We start from the raw sequence: 19,005 nt of genomic DNA, 5'->3' as shown, positions 1-19,005 counted from the left end.
AACATTTTTTTACCTTCTTGGCTTTAGCTAGTTTTGAAATGATAGGAATAATAAACAATTATATTTTGATAAAATACCTTCTATTCTGAAGAATTAAGTCTGAAGTGTTCATATCTCTATGAACCCTTGTAACTAAGATTAGTTTTGTTCCAGTAAGACAATCTATGCTGTCAGGTAAGATATTCTGGTTGGTCTGTTCCTACATGGAAGAAGGGTGAAGGGACAGAAAGACATTTGTACCACTGAGACCTCATTTAGAAAATTTTAAGCTGCAGAAGTTTAGAAGTAGCTCTTAAGCAAGGCTTACTTTGAATCCATTAGCTCCACAAAGCTAACTCAGTTGATAAATAAGTACTTGAAAAGCCATTACCTTTGAACTTAGCTATAAAGGCTTCAAAATATGATCAAATTTAAAATGAAAACGACAAAATAGTCATTGACAAAAAATTGCAAATATGAGCAATCGACCAAACAATATAAGTTTTTTCCACTATACATAGAAATTTAGAGAAATAAGATCAATAGCATTTTTAGTAACAATAAAGGTTCCTTGTTACAAATAGGCAACCAAGGATGTATGCCTGTATAAAGATTACATCGTTAACTACTTAAATTTAGAGGATACTCCATGCTTCAGCAGCAGGTCTACACAAATTACAACAATACAGACATTAACATGGCACTTGTACAAGGATGACATGAAAATTTGTGAATTATTCCATATTTTTCATTCTTCAAATGCAATGAAAAACAGTTATTAAAAAGTTGATTACAAAAATACAAGTGTAACAAAACCTGTAATTCATAGAATTAAAGGTTAGTTTGACATCAGTGTATTAAACTTTCACCTTCGAAAGGCCCTTACATAGCATAACCTTTACAATACTTGAAATTAGATAACATTATCTTTTTATCCCAAAGAAATAAAATAATATAAAGACTTAGGAAAAAGGAATCTTAAACTTTTCCTATATGGAATGTAATCTGAAAGGACACATTTATTAATGAACCTATATATTATAAAACAATGTAGACTTCAAAGTATTATATCTAGAAGACAATGAAATAGATTATGGACTTTATACAAACATAGATACTTTTTTCAGACAATCACCAGGAATATCTTTAATTTCTATACTATTCTTTTCAACAGATAAGATAAAATTAAAAAAATCACAAACTCTGCAGAAATCATTATAGATGCATACAAACAACTCTTGAATACATTTTGTCATCAAAGTCAGGCAATTCACGTGGAAGAATAACATGGAATCCATAAATTTTTAAATTCAGATCTTGCTGTTATTTTGTATTATGAAAATATTTTGTAGGGACAGAAAGGATGGACTGGCACTTTTGAAATTTAAGAAACTTAACCAAACCATGACTACATAGGAGAACAATTTGTACAGCCTTCCACAACTTCAAAGAGTTAGTGATACATAATTATGCTTTTGGCAATATCAAATGCAGTTTCTTCCAAGTTGTTCTTCAGTCTGGTTTGAAATCATGTTTAAACAGAAGGAGATACAGCGTATCTTTGCTATTTCTATCCCAAGAAACAATATTTAAGGAGGTCAAGAGGCCTTTAGTTTGGTGATTGGTATCTGCATCATGATGAAGTAAGAAAGAATCCATTCTGGTATTATTCCACATGTATGCACTGTGCAGGGGTGCCAAGCCATTCAGAATTCTTGCATGAATATCTGCCTTGAGCTACCAACTCATGGACAATGTCAAAATGTCCACTCTAGGATTCCCGATGATGAGGGGTATACTTACCTCATTTCTAGTATACATATGAGTGGCCTTTTTGGAAAGTAGTCTCAGCACTATAGTAAGCCGATTAATTTCAGCATCTCAAAGAAGAAATTTGCATGGATTATTCTCCATTATTTTCTTGCAATTGATACCTTCCTCACGTTTTCATCTTGTTCCTTGTCTTCATCAGAATTGCCTAACCAGAGACTTTGAGTACCAGTGGGAATGAGGTGTCCATGTATTTCCCCAATAGTTCACGTAGGATGAAATGGTCAGAAAAATCCGGTGAATTTTCTGCATTTTTTTCACCATGATTTATTTTCTCTTTTTCCATTTTTACTATTTTAAATTATGGTAACTGGGGAGTACTGAATTGATAGAGAGCAGAGGAAAGATTTTCCTCCGTATTAAAATGCACAGACTGAAAATGAGGGACAGTGGTGTCTTCATATGCAGCTTATTCTAGGAAGGAGAAAATAGGAAACAAAGCCTACTATGTAAATGATTTGGGAAATACAAAGATATAGTGTAAGAGAAATTACTATTCAATATATGAGCTTTAAGAGCTTTCTAATAGATCCATTATTTATTGGTAACCAACATTAGAAAAAAAATGTATAATGCAGTAGTAAAATAGAAGTCCTTTGTATGACTACCTAAATTCTTGTTTTTTTTAAACACTTGTTTCCATCTAAAAAATTAGGCCTGGGCTGGGAAGGTGGGTCAGTGGTAGAGAGCTTGCCTTGCATGCCAGAGGCCTTGGGTTTGATTCCTCAGCACCACATAAGCAAAAAGAAAAAAGCCGGAAGTGGCGCTGTGGCTCAAGTGGTAGAGCGCTAGCCTTGAGCTGAAGAGCTGAGGGACAATGCTCAGGCCAGAGTTCAGGCCCCACGACCGGACCAAAAAAAAAAAAGTAGGCCTATCTATTCTCTTCAGGTGATTTTGATGATTGAAGATGCTTAATGAGAAGTCAAAATATATTAGTAGTCTTTTGATATCAATTAAATTTCATTGTTTCTTCTTGGAGAATATAATGATCAAAGCAATAGTTCAGAATCAGCAAACAATAGTTCAGCATCATGCTTCCAGTGAAGGGGATCTCCAGTAAGTAATCCTGTGTACCATTTTCCACAAAGTTTTGTCACAGATACAATCTGCCTGCCTTCTCTAGCTGCTTTCCTAGCCTGGACCTTTTCTTTCATTGTGCAGGAAAAGTGTGATTCAACTGATTTCAGTCAGATCTGTTCCAAGAATTATCAAGGATGTAGATTCTTTTTTAAAAAAATTAGTTGTGGGGCCTGAACTCTGGGCTTGGGCACCGTCCTTGAGCTCTTCAAATCAAGGCAAGTGCTCTACCACTTGAGCCACAGAACAACTTCTGTGGTTCTGTTTATGTGTGCTGATTTGTTAAATGGTAGAGCAGAAAGTGAAATGATGCAACCAAAAGTATAAAAGCAAAATAAATTAGGATAATTATGGAGCAACCATATTGTCTCTGAGAATCATGAGAGAGAGAGAGAGAGAGAGAGAGAGAGAGAGAGAGAGAGAGAGAGAGAGAGAGAGAGAGAGAGAGAGAGAGAGAGAGAGAGAGAGAGAGATGTGCAATCACCTAGCTAGCCAAAAAATCCATGCTTCTGATCCATTTACAAAGCAAACAATTTTATTTTTTATTTGTTAAAAGAGATGGAAATAGAATTTATATATTAACTGGAAATTAGTAAATACATTTTTAGTAGCCTACATAAAGAGATATAGCTCTGACCAAATTACAAACAAGAATCTTAATCCTTGGGCTGGGAAAGTGGCTCAGTGGTAGAGTGCTTTTCTTGCCGCTTACTACAGTGCTGAGACTATTTTCCAAAAAGGACACTCCTATGAATACTAGGGATGAGGATGAGTATACCCCTCTTCATCGGGAAGCCTAGAGTGGACACTTAGACATTGTCCATGAGTTGGTAGCTCAAGGCAGATATTCACGCAATTACTGTGAATGTCTGGACATCCCTGCACAGTGCTTACATGTGAAACATTGCAACAGTACAGACACACACACACACACACACACACACACACACACACACACACACACAAACACACACACATCATCATCATCATCATCATCATGATCATCATCAGATTTCTTCTTAAGTATTTTTTGTGTATGGTCTTAAGAAGAAATTTACATTACTAACTTGAATTTCTGACAGAACAATATAATCACTATACATCTTGCTTCTATACTCTCAATATTAAATTGCTATCTAAGTATGTGCAATAGATAAGTATAGGAAAAAGTAGGAGCCACACTGGTGGCTCATGTCTTTATTCCTAGCTAATCAGAAAGACAAAATCTGATGATTGTGGTTTGAAACCAGAGCAAGAAAAAAAGTCCATTAGATTCTGGTTTGAAAGTAACAAGCAAAAGCTAGAAATGGAGCTGTGGTACAAGCAATAAAATGCTAGACTTGAGAAAACTAAAACAAAATCATAACAAATTCTGGGACAGAGCTAGGCCCTGAGTTCAAGCTCTAGTATTAGTATTTAACTAATGAAGGAATGAATTAGTTAAAGAATTACCTAAAATAAATTAAGTGGTCACAAGTGGAGGGGCAGATGAAATGTAACTACCATGGTGACTGAATTATGTATTATTTTGTAATAAGGCAAATTATCATTTGTCCTAATCACTAATATTTTATTTGAACTTTTTTGTACAATAAACCCTGAATTTGGCATGCATGTATATGTGTGTGAACGTGTGCACACATATGTGTTTATGTGTGTCTCTGTGTGTGTGTGTGTGTGTGTGTGTGTGTGCTGTTTGCAATGTTGCTTGCCAATATGAACAGGGTGAGGCTGAAAAGAACTGTGTTGCAATGTTGTTTTATTTGTCAGTGCTCTGTCCTGTCATTTCAGTGGAACCACCCTTCTGTACATTTTATTTGTTAATAACATCATCATAATCAAAGCATTTACAACATAAGTTAGATAAAAGCGATCATTTTCAGTTCTTAATATATGTTAGGTAAAAAGATACACATATAATCAGGTAGTAATTTATTGCTGTAAGATGACTGTCAGTACAAAATATGTATTTGAAATCTTAAATTGGTTATATTTTTAAGAAATATTCATGTAGTGATTTTGACCGACTTGAAGAAATAGGTATTGCTCTCTGGTTTTTTCTGTGAAAGTCAAGGTGGATAAACACTTTCCAAATTTCTGTTGAAAATAACTTTCTTTGTAATATATCTATTCACACTATGATAATAAACCCCGCATTTTTAAGGTTTGAATATCGCATCATATTGACTGAAAATCAGTATTGTGGTTATGCTTGTTAGATATATATTTTAAAAAAAAAACAAAAACACGTGTCATCTACAGATTGTGGATGCATTTGAAGTTGTTTTGTACATACAAATACAAATGTTCCTTCATTAATAGTTCTTTTGTGGGAGTAACGATCACAACTTTAACAAATAAGGCTTTTCAATTATCTTTTCCAATATAAATAACATCCCAGAGCGAGTCTTGCAATTTTGAAAACCATTTAAATATTTTAGTAATATTTTAGTTCATTAACTATACAGCTAAAGATATTTCTGAAATAAATATTGTTAAGATCTGAAAATGTAAGTGTGTATATAGGCTCTTTTATGGATCATTTTATGAAAAGCCAGTTTTTATGAAACTAAAAGAAATAGAATAAAAGAATGTAAGTGAATTGGGTAACCTAATTATTAGTATAATTTTGCTTTCTATTAGCACAGTCCTTTGAATGTAGATGATGCAGTTAAATTATTTTTGTGTCAACGTGCTTCAGTTATTTTTAGAATCTTTGTAGTTATAAGAGTGAATTTGTAGTATAAATAAATGTCTTTTAATATGGTTAGGATTAATCTTGTGTTTTGTGTTCTACTACCATGAAAATGAGTTATTTTCAAGTGTTAATAGTTTATAATTGAATCTTCAGTATCATAAGAAATTTTGAAAAACATTGGTAGTATTGATGTCTATATTTTGAGGGGGAGGTGTACGGTAGTGGGGCCTGAACTCTGGGCACTATCCCTCAGCTCTTAAGCTCCACTCTAGCGCTCTACCACTTGAGCCACAGCGTCACTTCCACTTTTTTTCTTTATGCTTGTGTGCTGCTAAGGAATCGAACCCAGGGCTTCATGCATCCAAGGCAAGCACTCTACCACTAAGCCACCTTCCCATCCCTTCATGTCTTTTTAAACCAATAGTATTCACAAGTTGGAGAGTCTTTAATTCATACTTAGGTCTTGGTGTCTATGATTTTTTATCCTCTCATTCCTAACATTAATGATAGGTCAGAGTGCATTTTTGAGTATAGGAAAGGTAAAATATTTATCTAGGGTCAAAGGTGATTTTTATATCAGTCTTGCTTTAATAGCATTTTGAAGTAGTACCTTTCTCTCAAAATGTTGGGTATAAAAAGCAATCAAAATACTTGAATGGTAAACAACTTATTTGAGCTACAAAGTGGAAATGATTTGTCCATAAGACCTGCAGAATGTTTCCATCAGGAATTGGGGAGGTCATTCTTTCAGTAAGACAGTGTTAAACAGAAATAGGGTCCCCAGGCAGTGCAGTGATGAGTGAAGGGATAAAATATGATTTCTACTATTTTGAGCTAGAAATCAAGAATATTATACTTGAGCAGTTCCTTTCACCAGGGAGGTAATCATTGATTATGAACTTCGAGTTTTCATATTACAGTTCCCTATTTTCTAACAAAGATAAAGTGAAATATTGTGAAAGTGAAAACAATAATTCGGGAAATTTTCCTATAATTTGTAGACTAAGTGCTGGTATTTTAGTCATAAAATAGAATGAGGTTAATTGATACAGTCGGAGATGATCGTCAGGCTAACACTTACCATGTGTGCAATGTTGTAGTAGTAATTCCAACTCTGAAGACTTCAATATCATCATCTGAGAGATAAAAATGTAAGGAGTTCCACTTTATAGAATTATTGTGAGGATTCAATTATATACCATAGGTAAAGTACTTGGAAAAACAATCAATTAGCATTTGGCAAATTCTACCTCTTATCATGTGATGAATTCTAACATTTTTACTGTGATTTTTTATGTGCAATTTGATGTATTGATATTCATTGCATTGATCACTTTTCTGTCACTATGAGGAAAATACCCGTAAAGAAAATTTCTGAGGACGAAACTATTATATTGACTCATGGATTAAGAGAACACAGTTTAAGATCAAATATCTCCATTGTTTTTAATCATATTTTTATTATCTTAACTAGGTGTATACGGGAATTTCCATTCAATAAATGAATTTTTAACTATAGTGGATCTTTATATAACTTTTCCCTACTCTTCCAAACCTCACCCCACTTTAATTTTTTTCTAATTTCATATTATTTGCATTGAATATTATGTCTTCACTTTTTTCCTCCATAACTCTCTTTATTCCTTCCCTTTGACTTCCCCTCACATCTTCCAAGTGATAGTTTCCTGGTATTCATTTTGTTAGATTAAAAGTTCAATTTTATAAGAAATTACACCTTTTAAATACTGCTCTGAAAAATGAAAACTTTGGTTAATACTGATGTCTAACTTGCATAAAATTCTGGCTTCCAAATATGCGACAGAACATGAGTCCTTTGTGTGTCTGCCTCTCACTTCATTTACTTAACATATTTTTAGATCTATCCCTTTCTTTGTAAATAATGTAACAGTGCTCATAATGGATAGGTGCAATCCAATTGTGTATATATGACACACTTTCTCCAACCATCCCTTCACCAAAGGGCATCTTGGCTGTTTCCATAACTTGGCTGTGGTGAATAGTGCAGTAATGAACAAGGTTGTGAAAGTGATTTTACTGTAACCTTTTGGAAGAATTCATCACTATCTTTCTGAGAGCCATCCTCTAGCCAGTTTTCTAGAATAAGCACACCTTCCTTTTATCTCCATCACAACGTATTGCAAGTCCTCAAAAACACACTCTCCCATACATGTCTCAATAAGCTAAAACCACACTATGCCCATATTCTTTCAATATATTTTTAATACTTACATAAATATAGTGAGAACCTTCTAAGTATTTTCCTAATGTGGGAATGAGAGACATAACAACAGAGGAAAAGTAAGAAATATACATTTTAATTAGCTATTATCATATTTAAAATCTTTTTCAGCTCTAACTCATACCCTCACTTTTTATTATTTTAATCTTTATTTCATTAATTCATCTATCCCCTAAATTATAACAGGTGAGTTAAATACAGACAAAAATTTTGGTTTGATTTTGACACTCATGTGTGAGGATGTACAATATGGGCTAATAGATGGATTGGAATTAATAGCAATTATCCATTTTGTTAAAGTAGAGATGGTTTTTTCCAAACTGATTCATATTTCATTCAACAAAAAGAAACTTGTAACAATTCCCTTTGTTTTGCTCCTCATTAACTTTTGTTTCCATATTATATTATAATGAAGGATGATTTCATATATGTTCTGTAGATTCAAAAATATGTTAAAATATTTCTACCCATATGTATTGATATATACATACATACATATATTACACAGGTTACAATGATAATTTATAACTTCTGTAACTATACAATTTACTAAATTATTAAAAACCTCGAAGGTTCATGCCTGGAATCCTGGTTACTCGGGAGGCTGAGATCTGATGAACATGGTTTGAAGCCATCCTGGGCAGGAAAGTCCATGAGCCTCTTATCTCCAAACAACCAACAGAAAATAAGAATAGGAACTGTGGCTCAAAGTAATAGAGTGGTAGCCTTGAGAGAAAAAGCTCAGGGACATCACCCAGGCTCTTAGTTCAAGAACTACAATCTACCCCAAAAAATCTATTTAATTTACATCTGTGTAAGTAGAGTATTTCCATCACCGAAATGCACATCCATGCTCATTTGCAAGGTAACTCTGTTTTGGCTGAAGTACCACTAAACATTATCACTAAAGTAGCATAGGAAAGTGGGTTCATTCTATCTCTCTAATGGATTTTTCTCCACTAAAATACTCAAGTGTTACAATTATTCCAATTATTTACAATCATAACTTTTTTCTTTAATATCCCTGATATTACAGTTTGAATTCAGTGTCGTGCCCCCTAAATGGGTGTGCTTACCACTTTGTCATGTGCCAGCCCTAAATTAACCTGATAATTTTTCAGATAGAAACTGGCTTCCTACTTGTGTATGATCTTGGCCTCAGTCCACTTTATGTTATTCTTCCTGGAATTTAGAATAACAAGTGCATGGTATTCTGTACAGTTTTTTCTGTCTAGTCTGGGCTTTAACCACTGTTCTCACATCAGTGCACTCCCATGAAGTCAGGATTTTCATAAGCTTTTCATAGCTGATTTTTAAAAAATCTTTGCGTTTCCTGCAGGTTCTTGAGTACTGAATTAATTTGTGTTTTCTTATCTTGTTTTGTTTCATTTGAATGTATGTGTTGAGTTGTTCCTCACTTTTCCTTGTTTCTTTCCCTGATGTTCTTACCTAAAGTGCTGAGAAACCAATTCTTTTTTCTCAAGATAGTCAGGGTGAACATTATTTATTCCAAAGCAATTTCAGTAACATTTAAACACCGTCATATCTATGAATGGTATAAAAATGCTAAACGTTGAGAAGGGTGTTTTTACTTTCACGGTAGTCTTTGTCATACACAGATCATGAAATATATAAAGATAATATAACTACAGATGCATGCCAGGAGGAGAAAAACCTATTATTAATTGTTTGACAGAGGCTTCACTTCTAGTGAAAGAAATATATTGCTTGATGCAGGATTTCACAAAATCATATTGCTAGGAAGAACCTAAGCAATCATCTAATACTATAAAATTGAGTGTGAGGAATTGACTTCCTGAATAATTTACTTTTGGATCAAATAAAAGCAGGCTTCCCAAAAGAGTGTAGATTTTAGAGAAACATGATGAATTTTATGTAAATATGTCCTTAGCTGATTTTGTTAATTTGTGAGCCAGTACAGGGAAATAAAGTACAGCAAAGGTAAAAAATAAAGAACTTCACATTGAAATACTCATTTGTGCGTGTGTGTGTGTGTGTGTGTGTGTGTGTGTGTGTGTGTGTGTTCATGCGCATGCGAGTATGTAAACGCACACGTGCATGTGCTCATGCATGCAGTCATCATTCTTGAGGCTTGATAGTGCCTGGGAATTATTCCTCAGATTCTGTGCCCAAGGATAGTGGTCTACCACTTCAGCCACTTCTTTTTTTTTTCTTTTTTTAGATAATCGCTTGTATTTTCATGATTGGACTGGCTTTGAACAGTGGTCATGAGATTTCAGACTCCCGAGTAGCTATTTAAGCTTAATCATCCTCTGAGTACCTAGTTAAAATTCTGGCTGTCCTGTATGCTTCACTTCTCTTTTATTCATTTCCTGAGATAATCACAAGCCAAAGTCATATATGTGTCTAATTTCTTTATACTGTTACTGCTTGGCACCAGGGGCTCCTATCTGTACTCTTAAATACTTCGGAGGCTTGAGAACAGAACCCAGGCCAAAAGGTTAGTGAAATTCCTTCTCAATCTATAGCTTGGTGCATTGGATCATTTCCACCATTCTTCACTATCTAGTTACTACGATTAGATGGATTGGGGATCCAGGCCAGTGAAGGTAGCAGTCTGGACAAGTTGGTGTTCATCTCGGATGCCATTGATGATGAGAAGGCTAAAAGGACCGATCAGGTGCATGTTCTTGTGGAAAGGAAACCCCTCTCCTAAAATTAACCACTGATATGACGCCTGCCTAGCAAGAAAACTTTACCCGAAGTTGAAATACCCACAAGTTCCCACAACCAAAATAAGTATATACATGAACATTCAAAAACTTAATAAAATCTGTTCTTTGCTCTAATATCAGCTTCATCTGATTATCATATGATGTGACAGAACAGTTCCTTCATTAATCTTATGATAATTTAAAAAGACCTAAAAAATTCTTTCTCACTTATTAAGTGCAAATTAATGGCAAATTGCATCATTTCTTACATATTTGACTACCACTATAAATTCATCTTATGATTATTATTAATAGTATTATATTCTGATTTATTACTTTACTTTGTAACAGTTTTTAAAATTTTGCTTTTCTGCTGAAGTTGAAGTATTTAAATAGTATCATCAAAGTATATTCCTTGGGTATTTAGGGCAGGTTTTTACAAAGTTTTTAACCAATGGACTCTAAGAATTCTTAATTGGTATATCACTTGGTTTATTTTTCATTTCAATTTAATATTATTTTAATGGTAATGTACACAGGGGTTACAGTTATATAAATAAGGTAAAGTAATGAGTACATTTCATAGGGAAGGAACATTGTTATCTCTTCCATCGATTTTTTAGTTCACTCAAAAGAAGGAATACTGATGCTTTTGCTATTGCTATTGATCCATGGGTACTTTTGCTTTCTTTGTTAATGCATTTTTATTATAAAATAGATATACAGAGGGTTTAAACTTAATTAAGTCAACTAAAGAGTACACTTCATTTTATTTTCTAAATTTCAAATTTTTGGCTTACATAATTTCTTTTGTTTCTTTATGCTAATTCATTTTTTTCAGAGTTGTAGGATTAGTTAATTTATTTTTGCATGATTTTACACATGTAAATTATTCAAAAATTATTTTGCTTTTATAATATTTAACATGTGACTATTTAAAAATTGTTTTCTTAATTTGTATATGGCTATGATTTTAAATAAATTTATTTTCTTATAGTTATAAACATATTTGTCCAGGTAACAAATCCTTACTGTATTTTCAAGAAGCACATACTTTATTAAGAAAGGCTTCATTACTTGGCCACTTTTTGGAAATATTTTTTTTTGAATTAAAAAAAAAATTTGAGCTCGGCATTGTGATTTGTGGCATCCATTTTCTAGCTATGGTGGGAAGTGTAAATAGGGTTTGAAATTCGAGAGATACTGAGAAACTCTGTGACCTTATCATAAAACTATTCAGAATGAAATGATTAGAGATATAGCCATCGCTAATGTTATATAAGGCATCTCGCTATCATATTCTAAATCTTGAGTTAAAACACCAGTAACATCACTCATTTGTCAAAATAAAAGGACACATGTTTCAAAATGTTTATTATTTAACCTTATTTCAAAGATTCTCATGTCTTCTATTAATTTTCAATTTACTTAATCTATTAAAATCCAAGTATATTGTGATTATTTTATTTATAGTAAAGTTTAAAATTGTACAAGCAATATTAAGATTTCATATATTAACATACTTTTACTATTTGTGATAATTTCCACCCTTTAATATGATAATATCAATATTCCAAATGTGGGTATGTGGTGTGTATGTGTGTGTTTATGTGGTTTTTGTGTGTGTGTTCTTTGTGTGTACTTTGTAATGTTTGGGAGATCACACCATTGCTTCACACATGCTAGGCCAATGTTTTACCACTGGGCTATACTGCCTAGTTATAATCCAAATAGTGTTTTAAGTCATGACTTTGAAACTTTCATTCCTAGTATGTTTTTTCAAAATTATATATGATAAAATGTGATCCATATTCTATCCACGCTAGCAATTTTTATTGTTATTTAGAATATTCCCACTGCCTTTCCGCTTCCAAACTCTTGTGTTTGTTATTGATAAAGGTTTTACTTTGCTTCTTTTCTCTCTTCATTGTTTTTCCCTTTAGAGTTTAGCTATTCTTTCTCTTATTTCTTTGGGAATTTATTATCATATTCCTATTAAATTTCCTTACATTGTAATAGGTATATATAGTGCTTTATTTTCTACTTTATTTTTTCCCATTTTTCACTGACTTTTGTTCCAAACTATTAGATGGATTAAAAAGAAACTTGACTCAGGACACTTTACTTTTCTCTTTCTCTTCTCTGAAGTCTTTCTATTTTTTGAAACACAATAGCAATGACATATAGCTCCTATGTGGTCCATCATTCTTTCCCCTCTCACTCTCCTCTGTAGTACAGCTGAAGTTGTTATCATTCAGATACAGCATTATCTAAATCTTAACTCATTCCTAAACTAATTTTAGTTGTTTCCAGTATTTTCTAAAGACATTTCTCTATGTATAATATCTGGGGTCTTGTGTTTTTCCAAGGTACAAAATATGAGTGACTATCAAACATCTAGATATCTCTGTAGAATATTGGTCCACCTGCTCAATAAACTCGTATGTAAATTCAAGGAATACAGGTCAGTCAGAACAATCTTGTAAAATGGTGTAGCTTCAGCCTTAATACTAGCTTTGAATCTTATTACCATGTTTAGTAGTGAAGATAAAATAGTTCAACTATAAGAGCAGATGCATAGAGGAATGTAACAGATTTGTCAAAATAAATTCTTAGTTTTATGATCAATAGATTTTGAAAACTATCTTATGACTTTATGAAATAAAAATAAAATCTTAAATGGGTGTATTGACACTATTGTCTCTCGAGATTTAAAGAATGATCTTAGACTATTACCTCAATCTCTTTTTGTTTTGCTTTGTATTTTTGTCATTCATGGGGCTTGAACTCTGGGCTTAGTCCCTGTCTGTGTGCTCTTCCGCTCAATGAGAAGTGCCCTACCTCTTGAGTCACAGCACCAGATCTGGTTTTCTAGAGGTTTATTGGATATAAGATTCTCATGGACTTTTCGGCCTGGGATGGCCTTAAACTGTGATCCTCAGATCTCAGACTCCTCAGTAATTAGGGTTACAGATATGAGCCTCAGGCACCCATCCTACCTCCATCCTTATACAAAAATTTAAAATAAAAAATGATTATCAAACTAAATGTGAGATGTGAAAACCTATAAAACATAAATGTAAAATTTCATGACATTGCATCAGTAAGGATTTCTAAAAATTTGACATGGAAAGCATTAGTCGCTAAAGAAAAGCAACAATAAACTGGATTATATTAAGTGATAGCTTTTCATAATTCAAAGTATACTATAACCGAAGTGAAAACATATCCAACAGATACAGGGAACATATTTGTTAATGCTACAATGTTAATGCTACAATATTTCTGAATCTTAAGTATTTTTATATATTCTAATTCTATATAAATTTTTACCTGAATAGGATATTTCTTTGAAGAACATATATAAATTAATAGTCAATAAGAGGAGCATATGAAATAAGTTCCTCTTTAGTTTCTAAGAAAAAAGACAAAGAAAACTCACTAGTATGACCCTAATATAAAAAGATGACACAAAATATAGTAATGCATTTGTAGAGAAAATGATCAACTCTACATAGGAGAATGATTTGTATAATACTACGATCATTTTAGCAAGCAAGATTGCAAGTCCTCAAAAGGTCAAAGAGAATTGTATATGCTCCAGCCATTACACTTCATTGTATGTATTAAAGAGAAGTAAAAAACTTGTTTGGACAGGGAATGTAGTTCATTGACAGTGCACTTGAATAATATGTGTGAGACCCTGGAAATAATCCCTAAAAACAAATTTGAAATGACACACTATAGAGGATGTATGCTGGACAAATTCCTGTAAGTGAATTTTATATCTATTTTAATGTCTGTTCTAAAATTTACAGCATTTCTATTTGAGGAAATGCAAGTTTGTGAAAATTTGGCTTGGAAAACCTATTATTGTACAATTTACTTCCAAAGCACTAAAATGTATACAATAAAAGGAGATTATGTATTGATGTGAATTTTATTGCAGGAAAAAATAAAACTATTGTTAAAAATACTTCACACAAATTGCAGAATACCTAAAAAGATGTTTTTAGTGTTGGCTAAAAATTCTTTGTAAACTACAGTGTATAAAACAAAGATGTGATTTCTGTGTATTTTGAGGTTTTTTTAGTCCTTTTTTTTAGTTTATACAGAGATAACTCAATCAAAAAGTGTATGTGATAACTGTAATATCTAGGAATTATGCATCACTCGTAATTAATTGATAACCTTTACAGGAAGAAACTTTTAGTAAATGACAGAAGGCCCAAATCTATGCATCTGCATTCTATGAAAGTCATATGTTACTTCCTCAATCCAATTGTATTCTCTACTTTGCTAGGAAAAAAATTATTCTTAAGGTAAGAGCCAATAGCAGTGAAAAGAAACAAAATACATAATCATCTTAATTTATTTGTGAAAATAATAAATGAAATAAAACAATTCCACTTAAGAGACTCCAATATTAGTACCTATGAAGATGTTCCTGAATACCAATATCCATTGAATTTTTGGAATTTTAATTTCTACCAACATATAAAAACTAGAACAAGAAAACAAATATAGTCTTGGATCAAACCAGCCTTGGAGTAATTTTTTTAATTGTTTTGACATTACAAAAGAATTGATACCCTGGGAAGGGATGTGAAGGGTAAACAAAGGAGGAAGCTGCAATGCTTGATAAGAAATGTACTCATTATCTTGCCAATGTAATTGTAACCCCTCTGTACAGTATGTTCACAATAAAAAATAAAATTTAAAAAAAGTGAGGAAAAGGAAAAAAAGAGAAAAAAAGAAAAGAAAAAAAATCAATAGAATTGATAACATTAAGAAAATGATTTTTTCCTATGGAAAACAATTTAAAATGTTTATTACTTATTATAACTCAAATACCAAACAAGAGTATTTTTATACTATCATTACAAATATCATTTTATTACTATAGTAAAATAGAATAAAAGACCAGTCCCAATATATTATCATTATTCTTAATTCCTAATCATTACCTAAATATCTTAAATTAAATAGTCATGTCTTTAAAATAAACGTAAATATTCTATCGTTTTTACTTAACATTTTCCAGGAGCATGTATTCATGTTTCTAAGAAATGTTCACAGCAGTTAAAAGGTGCTTTTTTTTTAAATTAATGTGATATATATTATTGTTGTTATTTGCAAGGCCTGGGCATTATCTCTCAGCCTTTTTATGCTCAAATCCAGCATTCTACAACTTGAGGCACAGAGGTAACTCCTGTTTTTAGTGCTTAAATGGAGATAAGAATCTACCAAGTACTTTTTTGCGGGGGGGGGGGGCTTGTCCAGTTGTGGGGCCTGAACTCTGGCCTGGGCGCTGTACCTTAGCTCTTCAGCTCAAGGTTAGAGCTCGACCACTAGAGCCACAGCGCCACTTCCAGCTTTTTTCTTTTTGCTTATGTGGTGCTGAGAAATCGAACCCAGGGCCTCATGCATGCAAGGCAAGCGCTCTACCACTAAGCCACCTTCCAAGCCCCCAAAAAGTACTTTCCTGTCTCGGCTAGTGTCGAACACAATTTTAAGATCTCATTACCCAGAATAACTCAAATTACAGGCGTGAGACAATGGTACTTGGTTTGATGTTTTTTTAATTTTAATTATGTTTTAAGATTTTTGTTTCACTATAATTTACATCGTTCTACACATAAATTCAGATGTATGTATATATTTCTGATGACAAATAATCTCTAAAATGTATGTCTTTCTTCATATAATATATATATATATATATATATATATATATTGTTGAAGACAGACTTTCTCTAAAACTTTTATGCTACTATTTTTTTGACCTTTTTCATTTCAAAGATATACAATCTATTGTTCCAAAAGTTTCCTAGAATAAAATAACTAATATTTCAATAGAATGTAGAATCTATTACTTTCAAGGGAATTTTAGATATACACATGATATTGCAGTAATATTTACAGTATGTTATTTGAAATAATTCTGTTCACACTCTTAAATATTTGTGTGTAGTGGTGGGGAGAGAGGAAGTTAATTCATACTGGTTAGGAATTTGCAATGCTTCCAAAATCTATTCCATAATTTATTATAAGCACATAGTCAATCTGCCTGTTATGGTTTAGTTTATTTTTGTTTCTTTATTTGTGCAAATTTTTAATATGGATGCATGCACAGTGGTAACATTAAAAATATTAATCCAGATTTTGTGGAATTTATATTTCTCTTGGGAAAACTAATGAGCTCCCAGAAAATTTCCATAAGGAGCCTTTCAATTCTAATATCACGGTTTGTCTTAAAATGCTTTAAATTCTACACACTCTAATGGTCATATTATGGAACTTTTCTTTTCAGAGAGTGAGCACTACCCTATTGCTTAACATGGACAATATACCTTCATACATAGACTGGGCATGTCAAAGAAGAAGTAGTAGTTGAACAATTTTCTTAGTTTTTACAGATGAATTAGAAATAGAGCAACTATGAACTCAAAAGGAATGTGCAAAGAAGACAAGGGCACAAAGTAGAATGTGCCAAGACATGCTGAAGTATATTTTCAAATACTGTGCTCAGGTGTGAGGGTGTGTTCAAAGTACAGATTCAGTCAACGTACTTGGATATCTTGGAGGGGGAACTGCTTTAACCTCTTCTGAAATAAATGTACAAGAACAAGCCCATAACTCTGACTATAATCACCCACATCAACATCAACTAGGGATATTTTCCAAATGCAAAGTGAGAAAAAAAAGAGTTCATCACTGTTAGTATTCAGTTTGAAGCAATGGCAATCACATAACTTTTCTTATAAATCTTCAAAGGTTTTGGAGCATTAAAGTAGGAAAAAGCCAAGCAATTATTTTGCATGTACCTAAATTAAATGGGATGTATTCTACTGGTCTCTCTTTAACTTGAAAGTTATAGATTATGTCTTTTTTACTCTATCTTGGGACAATGATCTGCTGTCAGTTATTTTCTTCTCGTCCCCTTCTGTTGCGCTTCTACTTACATAATTATTATTTAAAGAGACATACTTATGTATTCACTACCTTATAATTACTGCAATCCCATCTATATATCACCTTGACAATAAAATTAAATTAAAAATGAGCTGTATAAAATATAATTTCACTGAATTGGTATAGTAAATATTATTCGATGTGTATTACCTTTTTAAGAAACGAACATTTTTGGCTGCTAATTTGAATTAATTACCCCTTTATCAGAGATTCATCAACTTTAATATTATCAAACTATGTAATATTTTCAGAATACTTGACATTATTTTGAAAAAAAACATTGTTTTAGTATTGTCTCATACTAAAACAAAAATAGTTCAATTCTGTTGAAACTCCTAACTTTTAAAACGGAATAATTGATAAGAGGACAGAGTATATGTGTTCTTCAACATTCCTATGAGTACTAACTACTCATTTTCAAATTCTGAACATGCCACACTAGAGACATTCAAAACAGTACCTGTTTGCATTTTATTTAATTCTGCAACAAGTGCAGTTTTCAATGGGGCGTTACATATTTAAATTCAACAGAAAAAATATCCACAGTCTTGTAGAAGGTAAAACTATGAAGTATCTATATTAATTCCTCAAGAGTAATCATTTGTTCATCAAAGTAAGCCATTATTTCTATACCCGTCGATCCCAAGTTTTTATACCATAAAGTCATCCTAGACCAACAATTTCCAACTTGTAATGTGCACCTTAAAATTCCTTAAATTCACAACATGACAAGCATATAACTACTGTGAAAAAATAGTACACTTCTGCTAATGTGATGCCTTTCGTATTGTGCAATGAACACTACACTAAACTTTGCTGCATCATTTTCCACCCAGTGTTATCCTTGAGATCAGAACACTTGCAAATATTATTTATAGTTATATATTTTATCTATCATAGATATTCAGGAGATCTGAATGTCTGAATATTAAGATCTGAAGACTCTGGTTCAAATCCCACCCAGGAAGGACGGTTCCTTAGATTCTTACCTCCAATAAACTGCTCACGAAAAGCCTGACACAAGTGGCACTGAGGTTCAAGTGGTAGAGCAGTAGCCTTGAGCAAAAACATGCTCAGGGACAGTGCCCAAGCCTAGAAGTTAAGATGTCACACAATTACTCTCTTCATACCATATTACATCAAAGTCTCAAAAAGTTGCTCTTTTGGTAAATTTATAAATCAATAGCATCAATTTGTTGTCAACTTTATCTAGATTATTCACATTATCATGTTACTTATGAACTGTTGAAATTAACTGTGAACTAAGTTCTAATTATACCTTACTTGAAAGAATATTTTAGGCAAATAGAAAGCCAGAATCATTTGTGAATTTGTAAATTAAATTATCTACTTAAAAACAATTTCATAATAACCTATAGAATATTAAATTACAAACAAAAATATTTATTTTAAATCTAAATTCTTATTTAGCCAGGTCTACAAAGCCCTACAGGAAATGAACTTTCCTATTTCTCTAGGCTTAAGCTTTT

At 32.4% G+C, this 19,005-nt stretch overlaps 1 pseudogene; it reads left to right on the top strand.

Annotated features, from left to right (window-relative positions):
* The first annotated feature begins 628 nt into the window (after positions 1–628).
* Positions 629–728, top strand: LOC138835439 (U6 spliceosomal RNA; annotated as a pseudogene).
* The last annotated feature ends 18,277 nt before the right edge of the window (positions 729–19,005 follow it).

The sequence above is a fragment of the Dipodomys merriami genome, unplaced genomic scaffold (genome assembly GCF_024711535.1).
Source record: "Dipodomys merriami isolate MVZ:Mamm:240054 unplaced genomic scaffold, mDipMer1.0.p SCAF_238, whole genome shotgun sequence".
NCBI classification, from domain to species: domain Eukaryota; kingdom Metazoa; phylum Chordata; class Mammalia; order Rodentia; family Heteromyidae; genus Dipodomys; species Dipodomys merriami.
The sequence above is the reverse complement of the archived record's forward strand: the minus strand, read 5'-3'. Positions and strand labels throughout refer to the sequence as shown.